This window comes from Heloderma suspectum, chromosome 2, assembly GCF_057233095.1.
Source record: "Heloderma suspectum isolate Gila_16-S chromosome 2, 16-S_ref, whole genome shotgun sequence".
Lineage (NCBI taxonomy): Eukaryota > Metazoa > Chordata > Lepidosauria > Squamata > Helodermatidae > Heloderma > Heloderma suspectum.
Genome location: NC_139459.1, coordinates 323,231,169 through 323,244,162, shown reverse-complemented (window position 1 = coordinate 323,244,162; position 12,994 = coordinate 323,231,169). Strand labels below are relative to the sequence as shown.

Here is a 12,994-nt window from a genome sequence, read left to right as displayed (position 1 = left end):
GCGTCTTCGGACAGCGCTGGCTCTTCGGCTTAGAAACGGGGATGAGCACCGCACCCTAGAGTTGGACACGACTGGTTGGGGACACCTTTACCTTTTACCTTTACAGACAATTATAGAGATTGTGTGCAGGTGGATTGTAGGTTTATTTTTATTCTCATGCATTTTTGTTTTTATTTCTTTTCTAAGAAGAGGAAAATAATGTGCACATGCAGATACAATCTTATATAGATAGATGTACTACAGGGGGTGAAGTGGTACTATCTATCAGATAGTTCTGATTAGATGAGAAAGGGCTTAGATGATACAATTTATTGGACCACATTTAATAGTTGGACAGACTCCTGTTAGATTTTCGCAAAAATCATTTTTACCTAAAACATTGGACCAACAGTTGTCATCCCAACTATTTCAGGCCTTTCTTTCTTTCTAATCAATATAGCAATATGACATTAATTAGAAGGATTATTTCACTATGTCACTCAGCAAAAACCTAAGAGGTTTTTACAAAAGGACCTGTATATGTAGACTGGAAAATACCAGATAATCCAGAAGGCCATGTACACCTGATTTCTTTTTCTCTCCAGAGTTTCTTTAAACAAACAGCCTTGCCCCAAGTATTTCTTTAAACTTCTCTAGTGTACAAAACTTAGACTGAGGATTTTGTGTATGTGGTCTTTAAAGGAGAAATTCTGCTAAGCCTTCTGCTAACCTTTTTGAAAAACACCCATACTGAGTATTTTTTTAAACTTGGAAATTTAAGGAGCTATTTTCAAATATGAACAGTTTCTAAAAAGGAAGCTTTATACATACAAAAACAAAAACCCCAAACAAGCAAATCCTGGTGCAAGAGGCACCTCAGCCTAAATCTTTTTCCATCTAATACTAAACAGCAACCATGAAAACTAGGCCCATAGCTACATTTGGCTTTATGCAGCACATACAAAATGACGTATTAGCCACAGATACTGGTAAAATATCCCTTGAAGCATGTACTACACATTTCTACAGCCTAAAATCTTACTTTTGCATTATAGCTCAACTCCTGAGCAGAGGTAGATTAAAGACCCATGCAAGGGGCAGCTACCAAAAGTCCATGCCGCCAACGCAAACCAGGAGGCACAGAAAACAAATCTCCCAACATGTGGTGTACAATGTTGCTGTTGCCATGGTAAATATTCATGTTTCAAGACAAGTGTTAAATCTTGTATCATAAGTCAAATTGGCTGCCAAGACACATTTTCACAAGTAGAGGAATTTTTGTCTTTTCAGAATGGAACCATTTTTCAGTTGACATTGAATTTTCCCTAAAATAAATTCCTCAGTAACTAAGCCAATCACACTTGAGTGAGTCCCAAAAAATGAATTACTCTATTCCACTACAGAATTGTCAACAGTTTTTGTGTGTGCATGCAAATGCTTTAAGAGTTATTTAGAAAACCCAATACTCTGATGCTAATAAATATTTAAATAGCTACCTCAAAAAAGACCTTAATTGCAGCACTGAAAGTCATTCAGATTCTAATAAGAGGAAGAAGACAAAGCACTCTTAAAAAGAGTTGACTTTCCCTGGCCAAGTTCATCTACAAATGTAAGATTTAACTTTTGCCACAAATCCATAGCCACAAATCTAAAAATCAGGATGAGAGACACAAAGAAGCCAACTGTTTTGCAGATTTGTGGGCAGTTTGTATTCTCAAGGCAAGAAAATTAAATACACATATTGAAGTTTCAGAGGAAAAATATTTACAATAACTACAAAAGATTCATTCACCTTTTGTGTACAAGGCAGTACAATTGTTTTGATCCAGGGGAACACTTGCTTAAGGAAGTCACTGTGCTTGCGTTAGTGGGGGTCTTGCAATTTCTGCCCCCACAGATGGAGCTTCCCACACAAACCACATTGAACACTATTTGAGATGGTTCCCTGCCTGTCAGGAATGGCTTTTTAGGGGTTCATGGGGCGCAGAAAAAAAAGGCATGAGAGCCCCATTCCAGAAGCAGAACGATACTTGTGGTTCTAAGGATCCAAGCCAAAGTTTTTAATCATCATGGATCTTCTCTTAAAGCAAGAATTAAATACATATGAAAATTGGCTGTTCTTTACGTTTCAGTTCAGTGATGTCCAGTAGATAGGTCTTGTCCCATTTTGAGACAAAAAGCCATAGTTCAATTGCTTCCAAACTAAGGTAATATTCTACTGTAAGGGTAAGTAGCTAACTCTATCCAAGGGACCTAAAATTATTGCTAAAGTTCTGATCTGCAACTTAAAATATATTACTCTCTCCAAGAAACAAGTACTCTCTGATTTCCAGTATTGAATCCTTTTCACTGTATTCATAATTTGTTATAACCGTATCAAAGGACACCAGTTATTTTCTTTTAATTTATATTCTTTATTTCTCTCTCTCTCTTTTCTCTCCTAGCACTACGTTTTGTACGATAGTGTATTATAAACCTGTAGGATTTTTTAACTTCATCTGTATCTACCATTGGAAGACAATCTCTGTATTGCAACAAACAGTCAGCATTAACCCATAGTTCTGGATCTGCCATAGCCCCCCATAAAAATGTGCTGAGAATCTTGTGTATGTGTTTCAGCCTCTGTAGGAACACATTTAACTTGGGTAGATGTGCCCATTCTGAAACATAAATTCTGTAGCTGCCATTTCCCAAGATGGCTGCCACACAAATGTCGGTATGTGATAACTAGTGAACAAATGCATGTAGAAAACTAATTTTGGTGGCAAAATATAGGGTTTCGTTTAGTCAAAATGGGTAGAAGAACTATAAGTAGTCGCTGTTTTTTTTATTATTTATTGCATTTATATCCCGCCTTTTTTCCTCTTGCAAGGAACCCAAGGCGGCTTACATGATCCTCCTCCTCTCCCTTTTATCCTCACAACAACAACCCTGTGAGGTAGGTTGGGCTGAGAGTCTGTGACGGCCCAAAGTCACCCAGTGAGCTTCCATGGCTGAGTGGGGACTAGAACCCGGATCTCTGGGCTCCCAGTCCAACACTCTAGCCACTACGCCACACTGCTCTAGTGGATACAGTGCCACACTAGGAGCAGGAAGACCTGGGTTAAGAGCTCAGCAATGAAACTCACCAGATGCATTTCAGCCAGTCACCATCTCTTAACCTAACCTACTTCAACAGGATTGTTGTGAGGATATAAGGAGGGGTGGAATAAAAATGAAGTAAATACATATTTATTTAATAAATATTAAATTGAACGAATCAGAAACTACATTCAAACAACAGCATACATTTTTGTCTGATAAAGTCTTGAACCTGGAGTTGTTATTTGAGATTAATTATAACAGCTTTTCATAGACCTCTTGAATTTGCACATTCTTGTGTGGAATATTTTGCACCCACACATGGTCATCAATTCTTCTGATAAAGACATAAGGCACTGAGGTGATTGCAAAACACCATCCACTTCCTCCAAGCTACAGTCCATTCAGCGTTAAGTAGCCATCATGATTCAACAGGGTGAGTGACTCTCTGATAACAAGTGTTATAACTGATAACACTTTTTGGATGTGTGCTGTGGAGATGGGGTTTGGTGGCAGATCAGCAAGAGATGTGTTCAACTTTCTGTATGCATCAACCTTCACTTCGTCAAAACTTCACTTTTCCAGATATTGTCAACACCAGCCGTCTCCAAAGTCTTTTTAAGACATTGTCTTCAGTGTCTTTTTATGACATGGCATCTGTCTCTCCAAATTGGGCCAGAATCTTTTCAGGCAATGCAACCAGCGTTGGTTTACCTGGACGAAATTGCTTCAGAGAGTCAACATATGCCCAAACTATCTATGATGCCCAGGAACACCTCCCTTGATCCCCTCCAGGCTCCCTGCCCTGCTTTATTTTTTAAAATTATATAATGGGAGACTGGCATGCTGCAAAGTGATGCTGGCTGGGGAGTGCTGGGAGTTGTAGGGCTTTTTTCTGTCTAAGCATGCATAGGATTGCATCCTAATTTAGGTAAGCTAAAATAATGCCCAGATTAACTTGCAGTTTATGGTAGAGTTTGATGTTCACATTCAACATCTTCCCAACCTAGCCAGGATGGAGTCCAGGTCTACCTGTAGTTTGTGGAGGGGTGTAGCTCAGATGCGATATACATGAGTTTACTTAAGAGTTTCTGGGGTATTTGCTGCTCAGACTAAACAACTGCCCAGACTAGTCAAGAATAAGAAGATAAGTCCACAGAGAACTCAAATTCCTATACTGTGTTTTCACTTTTCATATTACTCATCAGATTATTTCAAATTATTATTTTATCATTATTGTTATTACAGTATTCACTATAGATTAGTCTATTTTTACTATAAATAGTACTGTTGTCCTGACAATTATAAGCAGCTATTGCACATGTACAATTTTTTTTTAATAAAAACAAGGAAGACGACGAAAAAATGTACATCTGCATTACCATCATAATAACTACCACAGATTGACATGATATGATTGAGTATAATGGCTTCTGTGGAACCATTATGGTTGATCAGCAAATAATATACTTTTGCAGTTGTCTAACTACATATTTACACACATCAGCACTTCAATGACAGAATTTAAAAGAAATATAGTAAAAAAAAAATCCCGTAAGAACAAACAACTACAAGGCATTGTAGTGAAATGAAAAAAAAAAACCTATTCCGGTTTGTCTAACATAAAAACCTCAGAAATTCTACATTTAAGCCCAAATTTCTAAAGAAAGAAAGTATGTCGAACACATGGAACAATGGCAGGTGCCTGCAGAATAAAACAAGCAAATAAATCTGAAGATCTAAAAACGGAGTTGTAATACACACAACTATAGTTGCTACAAAATTGGCACAATCTGTAATTGTGATACCAAACAGGTATTACAAACTGTGAATTTCATAGATACTCACCCAAATCCACAAGCAAGATCCACCTGATTCTAGGAGGCCTCCAGTTATGTCAAATCTTGCTAGGCCTTTGCAGCTGCCCTCTTTTGCTAGTGTGCACTAATGATATAAGTGCCCCTTGTAAAAGAGGGTTGGCTTTGTAAATCTGGAATGGATAGCTAAACGGCTGACTATATTGGAATCTTGTGGAAATAATTATCACCTTCTAATTCAAAGCATAGACCCATATTCCAAGTTTATGAAATGTCAGGTCACAAATGTTTAGACTATCCGCCTATAGAAGTAGCACTGATGAGATATTTATACTTGAATGCTATATGGCAAGTGCCTATGACTGTTGGACAGTTTTAAAACCCTCTCAACTGTTTGAAGACATTTAATGTTCCTGTACAAAGAACATCCAGGATATTAGAGTCAGTATTTACAAAGGAGATTTTGCTGGCAAACAGTCCACAGCTAACTTTTTCCTCATGCATTGAAATTCTAAGTAACTCTTAAGGGTCTACAGGAAAGGAGTATTAATGGAGGGTAACAGGGGATACCTATGCCTTGCCTCCAAGGGTCTTAGTATCTCTGTGATGATCTAATGAATGTGGCCTTCTATGAACATTTTACAATTATGATCTATGCTTTCCTGGTTATGAAGCTATTCAGATCCTCCTTCTGAAAGCATATGACTTAACTTGGATTAAAGAAGGCCAGTTCTGAGTACTAGAAGCCAAAAGTTACCTACATGAGTAGCATATCATGGGTTCATTTGTTTCTTAATTAAAATAGATTTCTGTTAAGCCCAGCCTACTACCCAGTTAAGCGACAGTACAATGATTTAAGGCTGTTTGTTCCCAGTGAAGTCAGTGGCACTAAATTTGGTTGTGAAATGTGAAGATCAACTGTCTTTCCAAAGTTGGAATCAGGGTGGAATCAGAGGTGACTGGGTTCTGTTTAAATGATTATCACTATGAAAAAGGAATGTATTTATCACCAGTAGTCCAAGTCTTTTATTATGACCCCCAGTGTTTCTAAAACCCAGGGGGGAAGCAATTTTTCAGGACTCTGAATTTTTTTACTTCTGCATTGTTTGGGGGTTTAATCCTTTTGGAAAATTGCTCTTCTGAAGGTGAGCTGGTTTCATGGGGGCTGTTCTTTATGTTAGTCCTAGCTAGCATGTATGTCTGCACTCTCATCCAGCTGTTAGACAAGACAATTTTCAGTAGCCCATTCCCTTGTCATTCACTGCCTCCTGTGTGTCGATAAAAATTCACTTCCTGTCATTCTCCTGCCATTTTGAAAGCAGAAGTAGCCTTCAGTCACCAAGTACAGAAAGTGGGACAGAGGAGTCATCTGGTTTAATCCTACTGCCACTTGACAAAAAGCAAGCAATGCAGTAGTGCTATGTGGTGGTGACAGTAAGCAAACTCTCTCCCCTCTACTTTTGCTCCATTTCAGGTATGGCAATGCTAAAATCAAGCAAGCTGGAGAAAAAAGAGAAATATACAAATAAGAAGTCTTGTTTCTTCTTAAATGACTCCTCACCGTAAAGAGACTAGCCGAAAAGATAGTGTGCGTTCTTTTACCTTCATCAGTTGTAGACCTGTGGCTGTAACGCCCTTTCCTCTAAAGAAAATGCATGCATTTCTAAAACTGCTGAGGCTTTTCACATTTTACTCCCACCTTCTGAGGTTCAAAAACTTAAGAAAATAATACCCTTCAAACATATTCTATCCACCTACTGCATATACTCATATACCGAATTAAAAGATCATTCCATTGAAGTAGCATTAAAAGGAGACCTATGTTGCATCAAAATGCAAATATCACTGCTTTATAATAACACACCAGGAGTCTGATGATCTTAAATAAAGATGATGGGGCAAGAGTGCCGAACATGCATGGAGGGATGTCCGTGCAGGAACACTCAGACACAGAAATCTATAGAGAAAGCATTGCCCATGGGGGAGTTCCACATGCACATCATAGCTTTTGTATGCATGAGGACTCTAACATCTTCAGTGAGACAACAGGTCCAGTTATGAGGTGTGACACTTTCAGTGTCATTTTAACCTTACAATTGTTTACTGAGTACTCTATGCTGAGGTTGGTAAAGTGCCTGGTGTACCACTAATGTTGTATAGACAAGACCTCCCCATCACATTTTTATTGTTTCTGCACATTCGATGCAGCAGTATCACCAAAAGTCTCGGCTCCATTTTGCAGTTTATTATTGTGTCCGTTCACAAGAGCAGTGCTACTCCACCCTTTCCCATTGTTACAATTTTGCAGCTAAGTCCATTATAAGGGCACAGCATATCAGGACATGATTGAATAGCTGTTTATTTATTTATTTCATTTCTATACCGCCTAATAGCCCAAGTTGTCTAGGCGGTTCACACAAAAAAGGTTCCATCGTATCCACGCCTTATTTTATGGTGTTTTCATGACTGTGCTATAAATGTTGCCTGTGAGTGGACAAGATAATCAACTTTCTTCAAGCAAGCAAGCTATTGATATCTATCGGTCTAGCATATTATTAGTCCTCTAGCTGAAGTGGGCCATCTGTAAGGCATACCTGGAACACCAGTTATGGATTATTTCAAACTCTGTTGTGTACAAAATAAGAGGAGGCAACATAAGGCCTGTGGACTGTTCAAGTCCACCAAAACTTTTCTCTTGGGAAATAGTGGTATACCAAGGGTCGGCAGTTCCCTGTGGAATTAACAGGATGCAGGTGAATCACTGACAAAAACAGCATGGGGCTACACAGGCTGGCAAAACCCCCACTGGGATGGACATGACTTGTATTCCTTATTTTGCCTACCCTTCGTATAGCACAATTCGATCAGGAGCATTATAGAACAAATGTAAAATAATTGGCTACTTTGGGAGATGAATGAGGGAGAGAGCAAGATGAGGGAGGAGACAGTAATTAATGAGAATACCTTCCCCCCATAATTCATTAAGTCAACTTTTCTATTTCACTAATGGTGCTACTAAAAAAAGTTATAAACAGATTTAGTACAAAGATATGAAAGAAATGCTGGAACAGTGCACAAGGCCTTTTTTATTTGATATGTGGTATTTCGGGTCTCCTAAGTCCTTAAGGACATGACGGTGCTGGAAATAATTCTCACAATTAATATATGTATGAAGTTACACTGTTCACACTGCCCAATGAATCCAGATCCACCTACAGTGCACAAACCTATCTATATAATCTGTCACCTTCAGCAGAATTAATTAAAATAATATTATATCCCGCTTCCTAAATATAATTCTTTTAATTGAAATTTAATCTTACTGCATTATTTGGTAGATTTTTAATTGACATTTGTGGTAATTAATTGGTAAGCATTGCAGCTTTGTCTGAAGAATTTAAAACAAAATTTGACATAGCGATTGGCTAGCCACTGCTGGGAACTGCCTGCTGGGAACGTTTCATCATTCTTTCAGCCCATCCTGCTGATCATAGGTTAGGAGAGATGATGGACTTTTTCTTACAGTCAAGAATTACATTACTAATATATTCCATTACCACCACGCAAATGTCATGTTAATTTCTGATCATCATCAAGTCAGACAATGGTTTCCACACTGGCAACTAGCCAATTAGTTATGTGGAAAAATATTCAGCCAATTATGTTACTTGAATTAGGTTAAGGACTCAAGAGAAAGCAAATAAATGCTTTGAAACTACTTCAGAGATAAAATGTAAGCTGACACTGTCTTCATGTGCTATACAGGACGTTACACAGTATGATAGACAGCTGCCAACATTCATAACTGTTTATGAAATCTAGCTGTTCTTTATGATGGCAGCTAAGATCAGTATTTCCCCCCCAATATTTGGTTCATTGTGTTAGGAAGAAAACCAAAATAGCTAGGATCAAGCACACCAGGCTTATAAAACACATTAGGCAGTATATATTATAGTGTTAAAATCGCATCCCCCTCCTCCTGAAATAAAGCTTTATGGTGATGACGAAGAAGAAGAAGAGGAGGAGGAGAACAAAGTTAACTTGGATTGCTAACAGTGTCCTGTACGAAGTAGTTGAAGACTACCGGCTGCCTTCCAGTATACGCACAGAAGTGAACAGAACTCACATCCTGGAGCTGGATCCAGAGGTAAGTATATCTATCCTTTCTGGGCAGTATCCAATGGGTCCACTCTACCTCCGCTAGTTCCATGAGGCTTGCGGGACCCATTGCTTGCGCAACAGGCCTTTTGCATTTCTAAAATTAATGCTGGAAAGTAGCTGAAACACTGTTTTCATCAGGACAAAACAGCAGAGCTCCCTTCTGTGAGCTCCACTGACCTGCTCTGTTTCGGAAATGAGCATTATTATTAAGGCTATTTCTACTCAGTCTAAAGCAGTAATTGTCACTATTTCCCAGCATGCCCCACTTTGGCGCCAGGTGCCGTTGCTGAGGCCACTGCCAATGCAGGGCCATATTGCGTGCTCTCTCTCACCTGCACATTCAGTTCCCCCCCCCCACCTCCTGCAGCTGCATAGTGCATCACTGCAGTTAGCCAGTTACCTTTCTCTTTGTCTCTTGGGCTCCTTCCCAACCACAGCTAATTGGCTGATTGCTTCTGCATTCTTCTCCCTACCCCAATCACCTTACAGCTGACAAGCAGTAAGTCTCCTGACTCCCCACCCCTGAAGTCTCTTCCAATAGCTCAGATAACAGCAACCAGCCCACTGCTAAAGCAAACAAAAGGGCAACGCTAGAGAGCTCCTGCCAAGAGTATGCAGCTACTGGAAAAAGAGAGAACATGGAGTGAATAAGAGAGAGCCAGAGTGCTGTGCTTAAAGTAACTGGGAGCTGCTGGTGGTCCTCAGGCCTTGAAGTGAAGATTGCTGGTCTAAAGGTATCTCCATATATACACATGCTTAAGGTACATTAAGATCAGGACAGTTTCCTTTGCTCTTGATTTGGTACTTACGTGATAAACCAGACTGTGGGAAACAGGACAAAACAGGTATGTTATTTGTGGGATCAAAGCCCAAGTCCTGCTGTCTAGATGGCTCAGACTGCTCTGGGGATATTATTATCACCACTTTTGGACAGCCACAGGTACAGAATAAGCCCAAGGGAGCAAGGGGACCGCTGAGGTTACCATAAAAGATGCCCTTTCATACCCCTTCAAAAGTGCCATGCAGATTTGTTCATGTCAAATGTGTATCATAATATCACCCAGGGCTTTTCAGGTGTTCTGCACAGTGAAACCATAGAGCTTTCCTATTATTTTGGGTATTAAGGGAATGTATACAAATACAGGCATACAAGGAAAGCATATCCCATGTTTCTATAAGAAAAACAGTATATGCATCTGCATTACAAAGGGGAATAAACAGTTTCCCTAGTACCAGTGCTAAATTTACCAAACCTATTCTAGATATAAATTCTATATGCTCATCACTGTCTACAAGGATCCCTCTTCATCCTGCTGAACACATGACCAGTGCTTCAGTCAATTGTGAGAACATAGGGAAAGACATGTATATCCTTCTCACTGAATCAGGTTGTATGTATTGGATTGCTAAGCTTTTCTTACATTTCACTAGGTTTCACTACAGATCCTGATCATCTTTGCCAAGATGATAATCTACATATAAAGATATAAGTATAACTCTCATGTATACTTAGGCATACTTATGAACTTAGGCATATGGATTTATTCAACTGTTTATTAAATCAATCAGTAAAATGTGAAGCTATGACTTAATTGTATGGTAAATATACATCCCCCCAGAAAATAAAACTGCAGCCCCTTTAAAATATGCATCAGTGTCGGAGGTTTAAATAATCTCTGAATGGATGTGGGTTTGAAATAAGCAGAACATCATTAACTATATGCCAGTAATGCAAAATTATTTTTGAATGAATGAAAGAAAGGTCTCCAATGTGCTTTAAACGAATTCTTCTTTTTTTAAAACTTAAGACCAAAAACTGAGCTCTATTTTCAGACTTCTGACTAAGGAATATTTGAATTTCTTTCATTGCTAAATATTAATAAATAGAACGGTAAGCCAAAATAATTACAGTGTGAGTAATATAGTTACTTTGGAACTAAGCTAGTGAATTCAGAGGTCTCCCTGCATGACTGCACAGGTTTCACTATATCATATAAGACTAATCACCAGCCAGTTTACACAGTGGTATGAGGATGATGTGAGCACATGGGCGGGGGGAAGGCGGTCCTGATCACCTAACCATGGTCAGGTGATCAGGCAATGTTACATCTGCATGGGACAATATGGCTGACAGATTATGGGACAGGAGGACCTAAAACAAGGCAATTCCTCTGTGTATCAGCGACACCATTTTGTCAGTTGGGACACATTATTGAAACAATGATTATTCTATGGCTCTGTCTATTTTAGGACCCAAAATATGCAACAGAATCTTCTGTATATAACTTTTCAATTACTGTTATAAGCAATGCTTGCACAGCTTTACTGAGGTAACTGAATCGGCAGACAGTCAATGTTTCTGTCTTAACTGCACATTCCAAAAAACGTTTTCATTACGGAAATATTTTTTTATTTTAAGTAGTACTAGCAAACATTCTAGCGAATGCATGTTTAATACAGTTTAATACAGCAAAACCTTCAAGCAAAGTCATGCAGCTGTCTGAGTTGGACACACTGTGCCTGCGTTGTCTGAGTGAAGTCATGGCTGCTGACACCCCTAGGCACAGCCCTGCTGTGATGCACCCCTATAGCCCACTCAGGGACTGTCCACTCCATTCCCCTGAGAGGGACTGCTGCACAGCGGGGGGGGGGGAGCCATATGCCTCTGTCCCTCAGACCATTCACCCCAGTTTCAAGCTGCAAAATCGACTGCAAAACTATATACTGAGTGACTGAAGATGGTACTACAGGCTTCATACACACATACACATTTAAATTAATTAAAATTAATTAACGCGTTTTAACAACCAAATAACCTTGAGGTGCACACCCTTAGAGTCTTCTTAGTATGCTTGCCAAGATTGAGGTGTCTAAGTTTCATGATCTTGGAGCTATGGTGCTGACAGACAGACACATATCCTCTTTTATAATTACTGATAATAAAATGAAATGGTAACAGCGGTGGTGGGAGGTTAAGTTTTTACTCTAAACACAGGGCCCCTGATCTGGATCAGCACCCTAGCATGGAGGGTTTAAACTTTACCTGCCTTGCTTGAAATTTCTATTGCAAAATAGTGATCTATTTGACTTATGGATCACTATTTTGTAATAAAAATTGGAGACGCAGGATCCCAAATCTGGCATAGCAGGGAGAAAGGGTTAAAGCCATCTATACCCCATGCTAGGGTCCCAACCTGGATTGGATGTCCCTGCATCTACTGTAGAGTAAAATATGAGGAAAAATGTCTTGTTTTGGCCCTAAGCCTGAGGGCAGGAATAATCTTAACTCTGATATATGTAAGATGCTCTGGGAGTATTTGTTGTTGTTGTTGAAGAGCTGAGTAAAAAATGTTATTTACAAATAAAGAAATAAATACTTTTGGTTGTTTTTTTACTACAGTCCCAAAACTCACCAACCAGAGCCAGGTGCAAAATATATACACTTCGAATTAAAGAACAGAGTGTCTCTGAGCGCATTCTGAGCCTAGCAATTTGTTTTCAGTAGCAGAACTGAGCTGAGCTCACAGTTCTTTCCTACTTAAGTCCACTGCTGGTTACCCTAAGCTTTCTTCATTTCAGCAGCCTAATTTAGGTGGAAAAAGTCATTTTCTTGTTGCTATTGTTAAACTCGCACTCAGACACCATTGCCAAACTACTGCAAATCACCCAGAGATATCCCATTAGACCCCAATCTACCTTCTGCCCACTCCTGATTTATGTAACACCAACCATGTTCTAGATGTTTAAAGGAAACAAATTTTGGGTTTATTTGTAAGGGTTACAAGGATTTTTGGAAACTGAATTTTAACATATATTACATTACTGACTCACCCGTTTTAGTTGTGGACATTATGCATTTCCATTCATGGCTGGGGAAGTCCTGCAAGGGATTTACTCCTTTTCATCTCCAGCATATTCACAAGCAGGATTCACTCAGCTAAGTAGTCCGCAGAATG

The 12,994-nt window shown here is 39.2% G+C and overlaps 1 protein-coding gene across 37 annotated transcripts in view; it reads right to left on the bottom strand.

Moving 5' to 3' along the window:
* The window catches only part of FOXP1 (forkhead box P1), a 724,900-nt gene that overhangs the window by 615,441 nt on the left and 96,465 nt on the right, over positions 1-12,994 (bottom strand). For 20 of the 37 annotated variants that reach the window (XM_084840360.1, XM_084840382.1, XM_084840383.1 and 17 more), the window contains exon 3: positions 1-12,994. This exon is cut by the window's left edge. The gene's annotated coding sequence lies outside the window, so the exon portion shown is untranslated. The other 17 variants (XM_084840386.1, XM_084840385.1, XM_084840375.1 and 14 more) reach the window with 1 other exon arrangement.